The sequence below is a fragment of the Vicia villosa genome, linkage group LG6, assembly GCF_029867415.1.
Source record: "Vicia villosa cultivar HV-30 ecotype Madison, WI linkage group LG6, Vvil1.0, whole genome shotgun sequence".
Classification (NCBI taxonomy): Eukaryota; Viridiplantae; Streptophyta; class Magnoliopsida; order Fabales; family Fabaceae; genus Vicia; species Vicia villosa.
This window is the reverse complement of record NC_081185.1, coordinates 124,346,201-124,361,912: the sequence shown is the minus strand read 5'-3', so window position 1 is coordinate 124,361,912 and position 15,712 is coordinate 124,346,201. Positions and strand designations below refer to the sequence as shown.

Here is a 15,712-nt window from a genome sequence, read left to right as displayed (position 1 = left end):
TGTATTCACAAACATCAGATCAGAAGAAAGTACAAGTGGCAAGCTACGCTGACTGACAAAAGGAACGTTAAAAGCTACTAAAGGCTATGTCAGTAGACACAGCGTGAACAAGGCTCGAGGTAGTTGACAAAAGCGTATAACATTAAATGTGATGCTGTACGGAACACGCAAAGCATTAAATGCACTCAACGGTCATCTTCTCCAACGCCTATAAATATGAAGTTCTGATGAGAAGCAAGGTTAACGATTCTGCACCAAAACAACTCATATTAACTTGCTGAAACGCTGTTCAAATCAAAGCTCAGAATCTTCATCTTCATCAAAGCTCACTACATTGCTGTTGTAATATATTAGTGAGATTAAGCTTAAACGTTAAGAGAAATATCACAGTTTGTGATTATAGCTTTTAAGAAGCAATTGTAATACTCTTAGAATTGATTACATTAAGTTGTAAGGAACTAGAGTGATCGTGTGGATCAGAATACTCTAGGAAGTCTTAGAAGTTATCTAAGCAGGTTGTAACTAGAGTGATCGTGTGGATCAGTATACTCTAGAAAAGTCTTAGAGGGTATCTAAGCAGTTGTTCCTGGAGTGATCAGTGTGTGATCAGAAGACTCTGGAAGACTTAGTTGCTGACTAAGTGGAGAACCATTGTAATCCGTGCGATTAGTGGATTAAATCCTCAGTTGAGGTAAATCATCTCTGCGGGGGTGGACTGGAGTAGTTTAGTTAACAACGAACCAGGATAAAAATAACTGTGCAATTTATTTTTATCTGTCAAGTTTTTTAAAGCTACACTTATTCAAACCCCCCCCTTTCTAAGTGTTTTTCTATCCTTCAATTGGTATCAGAGCGCCGGTTCTAAGGTGCAAGCACTTAACCGTGTTTAGAAAAGATTCAGGAAGAGAAAAACGCTTCAGTAAAAGATGGTTGATGAAAGTGAAAAGTCTACACCTGCATCTACATCTGGCTCTGCTGAGTAATACAACGGTAACAATGGTTATACTAGACCGCCGGTATTTGATGGTGAAAACTTTGAATACTGGAAAGATAAACTGGAAAGTTACTTTCTTGGTCTAGATGGTGATCTATGGGATCTTCTGATGGATGGTTACAAACATCCAGTAAATGCCAGTGGCGTAAAGCTGGCAAGGCAAGAAATGAATGATGATCAGAAAAAGCTTTTCAGGAATCATCATAAATGCAGAACTGTTTTGCTGAATGCTATCTCTCATGCTGAGTATGAGAAGATATCTAACAGGGAAACGGCCTATGACATATATGAGTCCTTGAAAATGACTCATGAAGGAAATGCTCAAGTCAAGGAGACTAAAGCTCTAGCTTTAATCCAGAAGTATGAAGCCTTCAAGATGGAGGATGATGAAGACATTGAAAAGATGTTTTCAAGATTTCAAACTCTTACTGCTGGATTGAGAGTTCTTGACAAGGGATACACCAAGGCTGATCACGTAAAGAAGATCATCAGAAGCTTACCCAGAAGATGGGGTCCTATGGTGACTGCATTCAAGATTGCAAAGAATCTGAATGAAGTTTCTCTGGAAGAGCTTATCAGTGCCTTGAGAAGTCATGAAATAGAGCTGGACGCAAATGAGCCTCAAAAGAAAGGTAAGTCTATTGCATTAAAATCAAATATCAATAAATGCACTAACGCTTTTCAGGCTAGAGAAGAAGATCCTGAAGAATCAGAATCTGAAGAAGAGGATGAACTGTCCTTGATCTCCAGAAGGCTAAATCAACTCTGGAAGACCAAGCAAAGGAAGTTCAGAGGCTTCAGAAGTTCAAAGAAATTTGAACGTGGAGAATCTTCTGATGACAGAAGATTTGACAAGAAGAAGGTCATGTGCTATGAATGCAATGAGCCTGGACACTTCAAGAATGAATGTCCAAAACTTCAGAAGGAAAATCCCAAGAAGAAGTTTCATAAGAAGAAAGGTCTTATGGCAACCTGGGATGAGTCAGAAGATGATTCAGACTCTGAAGATGAGCAGGCTAATTGTGCGCTGATGGCGACAGAAGATGACGGATCAGAATCTACATCAGAATCAGATTCTGAAGAGGTATTTTCTGAACTTACTAGAGATGAGTTAGTTTCCGGTCTAACTGAACTTCTGGAACTCAAGTCTCAGATCAGTCTCAAATACAAAAAGCTGAAAAAGCTATTTGAATTTGAAACAAAGAAGCTTGAGTTGGAGAATTCTGAATTAAAAGAAAAACTTTTAAAATTATCCAATAATGTTGGATCTCCTTCTGATTCAGAAAAATCCACTCCTAGTCTAAACCATATTCTGAAAGAATATGATTTAAGTTTCAGGAAGTTCTTATCTAGAAGTATTGGCAGAAGTCAACTAGCTTCTATGATATATGCTGTGTCTGGAAACAAAAGAGTCGGCATTGGTTTTGAGGGTGAAACCCCATACAAACTTGAACCTGTTGATGAAATGAAATTCACATACAAGCCATTGTATGATCAGTTCAAGTATGGCCACTCCCATGATATTAGGCACACTTCACATGCTCAAAGTTTTCACATAACACACACCAAAAAGCATGTGACACAACCTAGGAAATATCATGAAACTCACATTAAAAATTATCATGCTGTTCCTCCTATTGCTTACAATGTTAAACCCAAGTTCAATCAGAACTTGAGAAAATCTAACAAGAAAGGACCCAAGAAGATGTGGGTACCAAAGAAAAAGACTATTTCTTTTGCAGATTCTCTTGGCGACAAAGAAGATAAAAATCAACATGTCATGTCACCTGGACTCAAGTTGGTCTCAACACTTGAAGGGAAGAAGGATTGTCTTCCAAGTTCTGGTACTTAAATCTGTTGAAGAATCTATGTTCGTAGGAGATCAGAAAAGAAAGTTTATTAGTCTTGGAATCATTTGTTTTGTTTGTTTCTAGCAATGATGTTTCGTTCTTGAGTATTCTGAATGCTCTAAATGCTACAGAATATACAATATTGAAACATTGATTGTGGACGAATCAATAAATATCTGGTTTGATGATAAACTTGTTTCTGATGAAACAAAGCAGCTTAAGAATTTCTGCAGATACAATTTTGTCGTATCAGAAGCTGCAGAGCAAAGAAGTGAACCTCCAATAGCTGTGTATATCAGAAGTAATGGATCAGAAGATCATTCAGATTTATATCAGCACACTTCAGAAGGAGTGTTTCCAGAAAAGAAAGTTGATCAGATCAGAAGCAGTGATCTGAATCTGAAGGTGTAAAGTCTATTCTAAAATTTACAGCTGTCATCTATTATCTGATGGTGAACACGTGTCTGTACGGTTAGTACAAAGCGTGCAGTTGAAAAGACGCCGACCTAGGTAACTGTTATAAATCATTTCATTTACCACGTTCTCTCTCCTTACGTCACTCATCATTTAATAAAATTGATTTCTTTTGATTCTGGAACTGTTCAGTTTATATTTCTTATTATTTTCTTTTTCAAATCCGTCTCTATATATTCTTTTCAAATCATATCTTACATCTTTTTCGCTCCCTTGTCTCTCTCTCTTCTTGCATTCTCTCGTTTGAAAAGTTCTTAGCCGTTTTCTAAAAACCCTAATCGAAAACCCAGTTCGCTTTTCTTGTTCGTTTTTTGTTCATTCTGCATCCATGGCTGCCTTCTTATCCCAAAATGTTGAGTCATCTGTTCCTCATCATCTCCAAGAAGAAACTTTGCAACTCACCCCTGTTGTTGCATGCTCCATTCCTAAAGATGAATTGGAAGTTCTGTGTGAACTCATGGTTGACTTTGACAACATTGAAGAAAACCAATTTCACCTTAAAGAAGACATCATCTTTCAAGGATGGACCTCGTTGTTTGCTGAGTTCGTTGGTCCAGTTTATCCGGATCTTGTCAAGGAGTTCTGGGCACATGCTGTGGTTGCTCCAAAATCTATACTTTCTTTCGTCCATGGAAAGTTTGTTGTTATTACTGAAAACATCCTAAGAATGATGTTTGATCTGAAAAACCCTGAAGGGGTTTTTGAGTTTGATCAAAGGGCAGATATGGGAGATGTTCTATCCACTCTCTATCCAAATGTCAAGAAAACAAAACACGTCAAGGATTTGAGAGATGTCTACAGAATCTGGACAAAGATCCTTCTTGGGTGTTTCTACCATAGGAAAGCAACACATGCCTCGGATTTCATCAGTAATGATCAAAGGTATATTCTCTATTGCATTGCCACTCAGAAGAAGGTTGATGCGATTTACATTATCTTCAACCATATGTGGAAAGCAGTAAAGGATTCCAGAAACGCTTTCAGAAAAGAAAATGGTGGAACAATCATTCCTTTTGGTAGGATTATTACAAACCTTCTGGTGCATTCAAAGATTGTTGAGAGTCTGGAGTCTGAAGGTATTATCAAAGACCTTGCTGTCACCTCTGGAGCCTGTCTGAATGCTTTTTCTTTAAAGAAGATGAAAATAATTGACACTATCCTCAAAGTTCCTCAACCTCTAGCTGGAACAAGAATCAGAAGAAAACCAGTTCTAGCTGACTTTGAAACCTTCTTCAATAATGAGGTATCTGAAGTCAGAACTAAGTATCTGAAGTCACAAAAAGAGGATAAGAGTCTTAAAGATCAAGACAAAGGTGCTCCTATTAAAGTGAATCGTAAGAAGGAAGAAAGGACCAAAAGAAAGTTTGATCATCCTGCTACTACCACCAAGAAAGAAGTGGTCCCAGAAGAAGTCATTGCAAAGGTTGTTAAGGCTGTCTCTGCTGATTTTGAGAAGAAAAAGAAGGAAGCCGAGAAAAAGAAGAAGAAGTCAAATAACAATGCTGAGATTGTTGAAGTTGTTGAGAAGAAGAAAACCAGAAAAAGAAAGATGATTCTTCAAGAATCTGATGAAGAAAATGTCTCTCAAGAGGCTGAGAATCAACCAGAAGTTCTGGCTTATGTTAGAAGGAAAGAAATCTCTAGAGGCAAAGCAAAGATTATTGAAGAGCCGAAGAGTAAAAAGCAGAAGAAGACTGAGGATGTGGTCAAAGCTTTTCTGAGAGGTTCCAAAGGTATATGCATTTCTGAACCTGATTCTGTCCCTGCTGTTCGTTCAGAAGTTGCACCAATAGAGGTTGTCCCTACACCTGAACCAGAAAAAGCCACATCAGAATCACCTGTCCTTGTCCATGTTCTTACACCTCCATCTTCTCCTATAACCATTCCTTCCTCTCCACCTACCATAAATCCTGTTCTGGATATACCACCTCTTCAAACTCTCCTTCCATCTCAACCTTCTCTCAATGCCACCCTTGAACATACTCCCTCCACCTCTCAAAACAATCTTTGTGATTCTCCTCTTCCAACCTCTGCATCACATGAGCAGCTGCTCCGTGATTGCAACTACACTCCCAAGCCTCGTCCTGAAGCTGAAGTGGTAGTGTTAGATTCTGATACTGAAGCAGAATCTTCTTATAGGTTGGATAGAGAACCTCATCCGTACTTCACTTCCAACCCTGCCTTTTCAAAAACCCAAATAAGATTCCGCCCTGTATATCCTATTGGTGTAGTTTTTGAAAACATAAAGAGAAATCTCAGAAGTACCTTTGATACTCTCAGAATTGCTGAAAGTTCTGGATTAAATGATGTTGCTATGCGGAACTTCTGGAGGATCTTTCGCAGAGAATCAGATGCTCTGTTTTTAGAACTTCAGGAAGCCTGTGTAGCTGCTGCCCCACGGCCTCGTGGAATTCTGAGGAATTATGAAGACTTCTGGTTTGCTAGTCTCAAAGGTAGACATCTGTTGGAAGAGAAGCCCTTCTTGGATGAGATGGAACAATTAAGACTGGCTGCTGAAATGGAAGCAAATCCATGCAGGGATATTGTTATCTTTGTTCCTGATTATCCTGTTCTGCTAGGAGACTTCAAGACTCTCTTTGACTATCTGAGGGAAAACCCGTCTGAGAAAGACCCAAGCTTGGTCATTCCAGAAGTTGTTGACCCACCAGAAGTCGAAGGTCCTTCTGCTCCCAGAAATCTAGCTGCCATTCTTCAGGCACTTGAGAATGGAAACTCGGAAATTCCTGCTGCAGAATATGGAGATGCTTCTATGCAAGAAGCAGATGCTGAAGATCATGTTGCTGAATTAGATCCTGTTGAGGAAATCCCTGCAAATGATCTATCCATGGAAGCTACAGATCAAGTTGCTATTCCTGTGGTTGAAAGCGATGAAGCTTCTTATGATGAATCTTCTCGTCTTGCAAGGACTCTGGAAGAAATTCAGAAGAGACAGGATGAGCAAAGCTCACTCAATGCTGAGTATAGCGCTTTCATGGTGAGGCAAGAAGGACACAACAATAAGGTTCAAGAGATGCTAACCAAGATCTTGTCAAGGCTAGGGCCATCTTAGATTGAGTCTGTGTTGTTTCTTTCTTTTTGTTGCATCTGTCTTTGTGCATCTAATCTTACTTATCTTCATGTACTTCTGTACCTGCTGTTTGAACTTCAATGAAATCATCTTCTTCCTCCGTGTGTTTCGTTTTGTTTGTCTCTGAATCTTTTTTTTTGCTTTTTGATGATATGACAAAAAGGGGGAGAAATATGTGATAAATGATTTGATTTAATCAGTTGCATTTACTAACAAGAACTGCAAGTTCTATATGGTTTAAGTGTTTTGCAGGTATAAAGAAGTGAAGAAAATCTTCAAAGCAAACACAAGAAGCAAAACCATAAGAAGTGTTATTCTGTAAAAAGAATAAGCTCATGGAAACTGAAGCAAGCTGAGTGCTATCAAGCTTCAGAAATCAGAAGCACTGAAAATAGAATTTAATCCATATCTGTCTATTTGCTTTGACAAAATTCTATTTGCTCTGATACATTATTTTAGCCTATATGGCTCTGATACATATCATGTGTTCAAATATACATTTTATGTTCTGACTCGTTCATGCTGACTTTTGTCGTTTAGTTTTTGTTCTGTAACATTTCAGGATGTAGAGATGCTCTGATGATGCTCTGGTACATTCAACAATGTTCTGATACAAATCTAGCATGAAGTGATGTTGGTAGAAATTCAAAGCTCTGAAGCTATCCGAGGGAAGCAGAAATCAGAAGCTGTGAATGTTCTAAAGATCCAGAAAACTCAAGTTCTGAAGCTGTCCTAGATGGAAGCAGAAATCAGAAGTTGTGAATGTTCTGAAGATCAAAGAAATTCAAGTTCTGAAGCTGTCCTGAATGGAAGCAGAAATCAGAAGCTGTGAATGTTCAGAAGATCAAAGAAATTCAAGTTCTGAAGCTGTCCTAGATGGAAGCAGGAATCAGAAGCTGTGAGTGTTCTAGGGATCTAAGGAAATTCTAGTTCTGAAGCTGTCCAATGGAAGCAGAAGTCAGAAGCTATGAATTCTCTGAAGACAGAAGCTTATATGATCGTCTCTACCGAAATAATCAGGGAAGTCTTTTATTAAAGTTCTTCGAGTATTTATTTCAGGGGGAGATTATTTATCTCAGGGGGAGATTGTTAATCTCAGGGGGAGACATATTCATATGCTTATGCTATAGCTGTGTAATTTGTCTTTTGCCGTCTGCTCTTTCTGATCGCAAATTCATATCATTTATATATGTTTTTGTCATCATCAAAAAGGGGGAGATTGTTAGAACAAGATTTGTTCTGATCAATTATCTTAGTTTTGATGATAACAATAATATGAATTTTGCTTAAGATAATATGGTACTCTAATCCAATGCAATTTCCTTTTCAGGAAATATATAAAGAGTATGCATAATTCAGCGCTCAGAAGCTTTGTCTCAAGGGTTCAGCATGCAACATCAGAACATGGTCTGGCAAGACATCAGAAGATGGTCGAAGCAGAATCAGAACATGGGTCTATGGAAGCATCAGAAGAACAAGAGAACAGAAGCACTGAAGTTCTGATGGTATCACGCTCAGAAGCACTTCAAGGTCAGAAGATCAGAAGATGCTTTGCACCAAGCTGTTTGACTCTGATGATATTCAAACGTTGTATTCACAAACATCAGATCAGAAGAAAGTACAAGTGGCAAGCTACGCTGACTGACAAAAGGAACGTTAAAAGCTACTAAAGGCTACGTCAGTAGACACAGCGTGAACAAGGCTCGAGGTAGTTGACAAAAGCGTATAACATTAAATGCGATGCTGTACGGAACACGCAAAGCATTAAATGCACTCAACGGTCATCTTCTCCAACGCCTATAAATATGAAGTTCTGATGAGAAGCAAGGTTAACGATTCTGCACCAAAACAACTCATATTAACTTGCTGAAACGCTGTTCAAATCAAAGCTCAGAATCTTCATCTTCATCAAAGCTCACTACATTGCTGTTGTAATATATTAGTGAGATTAAGCTTAAACGTTAAGAGAAATATCACAGTTTGTGATTATAGCTTTTAAGAAGCAATTGTAATACTCTTAGAATTGATTACATTAAGTTGTAAGGAACTAGAGTGATCGTGTGGATCAGAATACTCTAGGAAGTCTTAGAAGTTATCTAAGCAGGTTGTAACTAGAGTGATCGTGTGGGTCAGTATACTCTAGAAAAGTCTTAGAGGGTATCTAAGCAGTTGTTCCTGGAGTGATCAGTGTGTGATCAGAAGACTCTGGAAGACTTAGTTGCTGACTAAGTGGAGAACCATTGTTATCCGTGCGATTAGTGGATTAAATCCTCAGTTGAGGTAAATCATCTCTGCGGGGGTGGACTGGAGTAGTTTAGTTAACAACGAACCAGGATAAAAATAACTGTGCAATTTATTTTTATCTGTCAAGTTTTTTAAAGCTACACTTATTCAAACCCCCCCCCTTTCTAAGTGTTTTTCTATCCTTCAGGTGTGTCCCGTTGAAGTGTCTGTGACGAGTAAGGGTGTCTGTCAACGATAATACAAGTATATGGATGAAAAAGGTTCCGCTTAAGGGGGAGCATAATGGATGGACTCACACTTGAAGAGGATATTGTTGAGAAACAATTGTGAGTTGTGTTGAGAAACGAGTTCTAAGTCACACATTGTTTGAAAAAGTGAAGGTTTATCACTTTATAAATGAGATGACTCATATACCTATCACCGTAAAATTTTATGTGAATATGTGAGGTCTCTTTAAGTTATTTGGGTGAGTCTTTGACTTTTAGGTGAATGTTTGATCCAATATCAATGCTTTTACCCATGAAGACCCATCATAAAGATTATTAAAGTAATTATAAGAAAGATCTCAAAATTAATAATTTTGATAGAAGTATGATTCTTGATAGAAAATTATGACAAAAATCGATCATGTATATTCGATCTCATTTTAATAAGATAAGACTTAGTTATTGTTGTAGTTGGAGATTAGACGCGAAATTAATATAAATTTTAGTGTACATTCTCCTATTCTTAAAATTCTAATTGCTTTCTTTGTTTGTGTGATTAGGATTTATTTTTTTATAGTGATGTAATTTATAAGTTTAAATTTCTGTCAAATCTCACAACGTCTGAAAAATCTACAATATAAGAAAGTTTACTGATCTGGAAAGTACGATTCTGACCCTTTGCTTCCCCAGTCTGCCACTTGGACACCTTTTTTGCTCTCCTTTTGTGGAACTACACCATCACGTCTATTTCAAACTTCACCTTTACAAAATTTAAATCTAATAATTTTATATTGCTAGCTTTCTTGGTAAACGGGATTATAATCTTTCCCATACTCAAACTCTCCATAAGGTCTTTTCATTAGGTTTTTTTTCTCTCTTTCTATCTACCACTCTTTGCTGTATCTCCATCTCACTCCTCTTTTGAAAACTGGGCCAACTTCCATCTTCAACATCTTCATCTTCTATCTTCAACCTCTGCATGGCTCGTCCGATGGAAAAAATTGTTGACATCAACGACACCAGGGAGTTGTGGAAAGTGGCGGTGAGAGTTGCCCATAATTGGAAGGTAGTATCCAACAACAAGGAGCACTTTGAGACGATCTTCCAAGACAGAGAGGTAAGTGAACAGATCTGTTAACTTTTGTTCTTGCTTTACGAACGCGCGAGTTATTTCGCTGAGTTTTGAAACTAACAAGGTACGACCTTTAGTGATTTTACATCTGATGTCCGATGCATTTTGTTGATCTTGAGTTATGCTTCCTGTTTTTTATTTAACAGATGTAGAAGATTTTTTTGAAAGAAAAAAAGAAAGAGAGATTTACAAACGAATCTGGAAAGTTAGGGTTTCGATGAAAGTTAGGGTTTTGATTCTGGATGTGCTTCAGATGAAGAGGACATGAGTTTTCTTGTCGCCGCATTCTCTCCCTGACTTCAGGTAACTTCATTTCTTCTTTTCGACCCGGTTTCATCTTCTGTATTGTGAAGGAACGTGATTTTCTGTTGTTGATTTGGTTGATGTTGTTGTTGTTGTTTGAAGGTAAATAAGTATTGTGGATGAGGATGATGAACACAAATACCCAAATGCTATAACCAATTTGTATTCTGGATGTGCTAACAATATAATCGATTTGTAATTCCTTTATAAAATTTTGGTTGTGTTTTCTCTTTAAACTAATTACCCAGGTCCCGCAATTCTCACTCTGTCAATTGTTTTTATCTTATATACCACACTGATTTCTTTTGCAGGATGAATATTTTTATCAGTTCACATATTCTAGCTTCAAGGAACATTTATTTGTGTAAATATTGAGAAATGTCGTGCCTGGCGGAAGAAAAGAAATAGATACAGTTACCGTTTTGGATAAAGCTGTAAATTACCTGACAACTTCTTTTGACTACTTCTCTAATATTAGTTATGCTTACAGAGATTCCTATTTAAACTTTCAGGTACTCTGGCAGATAAAAATGAAACGCTTTGTGGTGAAGTGAAATGGACGGGAAACCTCGCGATGTGGGATAAATCACAGTTTGAAAGGTTTATAAAGGTTTATAATTGGTTATATGTTTAAATTTAGGGTTTTCAATTTGTGATTAGGGTTTTTGTGTTTGATATGATGATTTTGTGATAATCACAATACTAAGTTGAGCATAGTTAAGCAGATAGTGAGAGTAAAGAATTTGTTGCGTCTTACTAGGTTTTTTGTCCTAAAACCTTTCTCTTTATATTTTAGAATACGCACCAGGGATATCCTACAGAAACATTAGGGCGGTTTCTCAAAGGTAGGGACGGGAATGTTGCCAAAGCTCATAAAATGGTTAGTTAACTCTTATGTTTGGTAGAATCTCTTGAATGAAATTTCAGCCATGTTCCTTCACTTTTGATTTATAAATGTAGATACTTTTGTGACAATTTAATAGATTAGGGAAAATTGTGAATTTCTCAGTTTCTTATTCTCATGTTATTCTTCTCCTCGATGTTGTTGTTTCAAGCACTAACATGGTCTTACGCAGGTTGAGAAGGCACACGATGGAGACAAGTGGATTTGATTTGTTGAAACTCATGAAATGTATTTACGTCAAAGTTTAAATTTTATTCTTTCACTGTTTTATTTTTGCATATTATTATATTAGGGTTTTTTCTGTGATTGTTTTATTTTTGCAGATTATTAGATCTGTTTGTAGGAAAGAGTGGGAAAATATGGAAAACCAGGTGGTGGAAGCGAACCTGAGAACATTAGCTTACCAGAAGATGATACATCTGCCATGAAATATGTAAGCCTCTTTTTTGTTTCGTTCATAGAATGGAGTAACGAGTAATTATCCTACTTTTCACTTTGGATGGTGTTTTTGTTGACGTTAAAACAGTCGTGGCCATTACCATTCGAGTTGGTTTCGGTACATATCAAAGTCATTACATGTTATTGAGTTTTAATTTCTCGGTAAAGTTGTTTCCTTTTCAAAGTGTTATCTGTCGAACATGATTCGTGTTAGAAAATAGAACCAATCAATTTGTTTAAATAGACTGTTTTACGGCAAGAGTTAACATGCTATTTGAATATTGTTTAAATGAGGAATTTCAGTGATATGTTGATGATAAATCCAAGACAGCCGGCACCCAAACTATTCAACAAAGGTTTACGCTATGCACCAGAAAAATGTGTTTCTTTCATAATCAGTATGTTTTTACTCACAAATTTTCGTTCTTCAAGTTTGAGTGTAGCTTGAAGACTCAACAAGTATTTCTACTTTAATACAATATTGTTTGTGAGTTGACTTGGGAATTGAATGTGTATTGTATTTTTAGAGGAATTATGATGATATGGGCATTGCATAGAGGACAAAGAAGAATCCTTTTTCACAACATTTATGTAGATATGGAAAGACCTTGACAGCACAAACAGTGGTCTCCAGCTTGATATACTACAGATTTGAAATCGGCAACTTAAATTTTCTTCCAAATTATAATTCTTTGAACTAAAAATTAGTTATACTGTTTGTATTTCTATTTTCTAATTAAGTGATTGCTTTCTATCTTTGTACAGGGAAGATGCTACCCATATATTCCTACAACAAGGTTTGAAAAATTAATGTATCGTGTTTAAAATTAAGTTTATATACACCTTTTGCTTGTATTTAACTTTAGAGGTTAGCAGCAGCCAAATTTGCTGTGATATTTGTATTATGATAGTGTTTATGATAGGCTTTACATTGTACGTTGGAATTTCAGAATATGTTGATGAAGAAATGTTGATTCCTAAAAATACCTCGGTGTTTATTAGATGGGTTCCAGGGCGGTCAGGATTACCAATTGTTAGTGAACTACAGTACTTTCTCAAACCTTTGGTATCATTACTTCTGTTTAATTTCTTACCATTTATCATGCATTCAATATGTAACTTTGTCAAAATGGGTATTTATCAATTTATCTTTTATGTATAGTGGCATAATTAGAAATTGCATTGTTCATTTGCGAAAAATATCATGTTCTTTCTATGTTTTCTTGAGTTGCAACTGCATTTTGCTATCAGTAGACAAGAGGTGAAATATAAGGTGGTGGAAGCTGAACCTGAGAACATTAGCTTATCAGCAGATGATACATCTGCCATTACAAAGTTAAGCTCAGTTTCGGTAAGTCATTACATCTGTCGGTAAAGTTGTTTCCTTTTCAAAATGTTATCTGTCGAACATAACTCGTAGGAGAAAATAGAATCAATAAATATGTTGAAATCGACTATTTTACGGCAAGAGTTAACATGCCATTTGAAAATCGTTTAAATGAGTTTAATAATTGTTTTTTACGATGCATATATTCATGTAGTTTGCATTTGCAGTGGCGCGGTAGCAGCATTTTGCGTCTGTAGACTGGTTTTGGAAATCCCAGTTTGACCTCTTTGATAAAATGTTTGAGGAAGGCAGCACTCCTAATATGATTTTGCTGGCTTTTAGGATTTATAAAAACATTATTCTCTTCATCAACTAATTATATAAAAACACCTCTTGATTTTCATCTATCATGTAAATTGCTGAATAAAGCTCCATGGTACATTCAGGTTGTTGTGGATGGTGTGTGGATAGTGTTGTGGATGGTTTGTGTTGCTGAATGATAATTTGTATCAATTGGTATTTATAATGAAAAACCGCAGGTCGTTGTTGTCTCGGGTGAAACTGGTTGTGGTTAGACTACACAACATCCTCATGAGTGTACATGGTCTGGAGTCAGGATGTTATTTTTGGACTCGATGTCAATCGGGAAGGAAGAGAAGTGGCTTGGGCGTGGTTTAAGGTATAATTAACATATCACAGTACTGCATAAGTCATTTGGAGTGTGAAAAACATTGAATAGAAATGAAGATTACTGCATATTTTAGTTTAGTTTTATCACTGTTAAATTCCTTTTAAAGTTTAGGAATTGATCATTGGAAAAACTTTAGTTTCGTTGTTGCTATTCAATGAAAACTTGATCATAGAACTAGAATATAAATACTTCCTTAAATACTTTGCCAAGTTTTCCTTACATCTGTCATAGTTTATCGCTAAGCTTAGAGATTATGATAAGATTTACTCTGCGCTTTGATACTGAAGAGAAAAAATTGATGGAGATTATGATGTTTGTTTTCTATTGACTGCACTTCCTTTCCTTATTCTTATCTCAAATGTAGATGGCATGTTATTGCTTCTTGGATTTTAGATGCACATGATGAAAAATGTGGGATTTGTAGTATGGCCTTTGATGGATGTTGTCCTGGTTGTAAACTTCATGGAGATGACAAACATAAACAACGATGTGAACATCGAGAATCTATTTTCTGCTCTGTGTGTGACATAAGAAGAATTGTTTTTATTCAATTTCTTTTGCGAAATTAAGAATTGTGTCTTCATACCTCTTTCTCTAAAGCATGGCTCATTTAGCTTTATCAGTATAGCATATTGTGAATTTAAGGTTTTTAATTGAATTGAATTATATTTTGTGTTGAATTGAATGGTTTGAATTTATTTTAATTAGTTTTATTAGTATAGCTTTATCAGTGTTGATGTTTTGGCTTATTAGTAAATTAGTTAAAGTTTCATTCATTGATTATAATGGCAAGTTCACATTTCACAATGTATCATACACTGATCACAGAACAACCATTTAAGTTTTTGGTAAACTTTTCTACATGTATATGTTTCAGGACTAAAACCAAAGAGCATGCTTATTTCAGGGAGTAAATCAGAATTATCTTACTTATTTTGCAACAAAAGAAGCTATGTTGTTGTGTTAGTTAAGGCAAATTGTGTGTCTGGAAAGAGTCTTGGAGTTAGCTGAGACGAATAAGGTACGTACTAGATGATGTCAAGTAGTAGGGATACTCATTAGTGTTATAATTGCATGAAGTCGGTCCCCCACCTGCATCGCGGTCCTCCATAGTCGCAATTCCTATTGTCAAGATTGCGTCGAAGCATCTTCGGTAGGTCCATCGTGTCCGGTATGCAAAGATGACATTGAGCTGGGGACTGATGCAAAACAAATGTCGTCTAGGCATATGCATGTTTTTAATACCATTGGTCATGATATATTGAATTTGGTTGGGTTTGTTAATATATTATTACTTGTGATGAAGTTCATCTTTGAAGTGAAGTTGGAAAAGAATATACTTTGCATTTCCTCTTGATTATGCTTTCCACAAGTCAGGAGGCTGCAAATACTTTAGTTCCCCTTATACAGTGGTGCAATCTGTTTTTTTCTTCTTCTAGCGAATGAGTTATGAGATTAATTGCAGGTTTCAGAAGCCACTTATCTTGAACTTTTTCTATTTGTGCTTGAACTAATTTCACCAATTTTATTAACTGAAAAAACAAAGCAGACTAAGCTACCATAAGCTTAAGATAGCAGCCACAAGCATCTTCATGGAAAAACAAATCCACCTGAGGTGGCACATGCTCCACCAAAGCACTTGAGCAAGATCCAAAATGTCAATTATTAGCTATAGTGTTTTTCAATAGTCTAACAACATTACGGGTCAATAAATGAAATATAAATTGATTTGTTTTAATATATACATTGAATGAGTTGCACAATTAATTTTAATTAATTTTAATGTAAAAACCACTTTGAATTCAATAGTTATATATTAACATATTACCCTTTTAAAATAAATATACATAAGACTAATAATTTTACTATTTTACATCATTGCTTTTTTTAATTGTCTTTGGAATATTTTAGTCGTGTTTTTTTTTCTTTTTTAATTTTTCTTTGTTTCAAAATTATTAATTGTATTTTTTAATGAATAAATTCTCATTAAAACTCAGTAAAATTAACTCTCTCTTCTTTTATGCAACACCCCACTATTTCGTTCTTCTAATAATTTTTCTT

At 36.1% G+C, this 15,712-nt stretch overlaps 1 long non-coding RNA gene across 1 annotated transcript; it reads left to right on the top strand.

Annotated features, from left to right (window-relative positions):
• Positions 1 to 9,765: 9,765 nt before the first annotated feature.
• LOC131612284 (uncharacterized) lies at positions 9,766 to 15,349 on the top strand. The gene is made up of 11 exons (XR_009287335.1): positions 9,766 to 9,973; positions 10,135 to 10,725; positions 10,804 to 10,891; positions 11,088 to 11,171; positions 11,368 to 11,423; positions 11,519 to 12,031; positions 12,161 to 12,430; positions 12,584 to 12,666; positions 12,885 to 12,984; positions 13,500 to 13,639; positions 14,529 to 15,349. It is a non-coding gene; the product is annotated as an uncharacterized LOC131612284 (long non-coding RNA).
• The last annotated feature ends 363 nt before the right edge of the window (positions 15,350 to 15,712 follow it).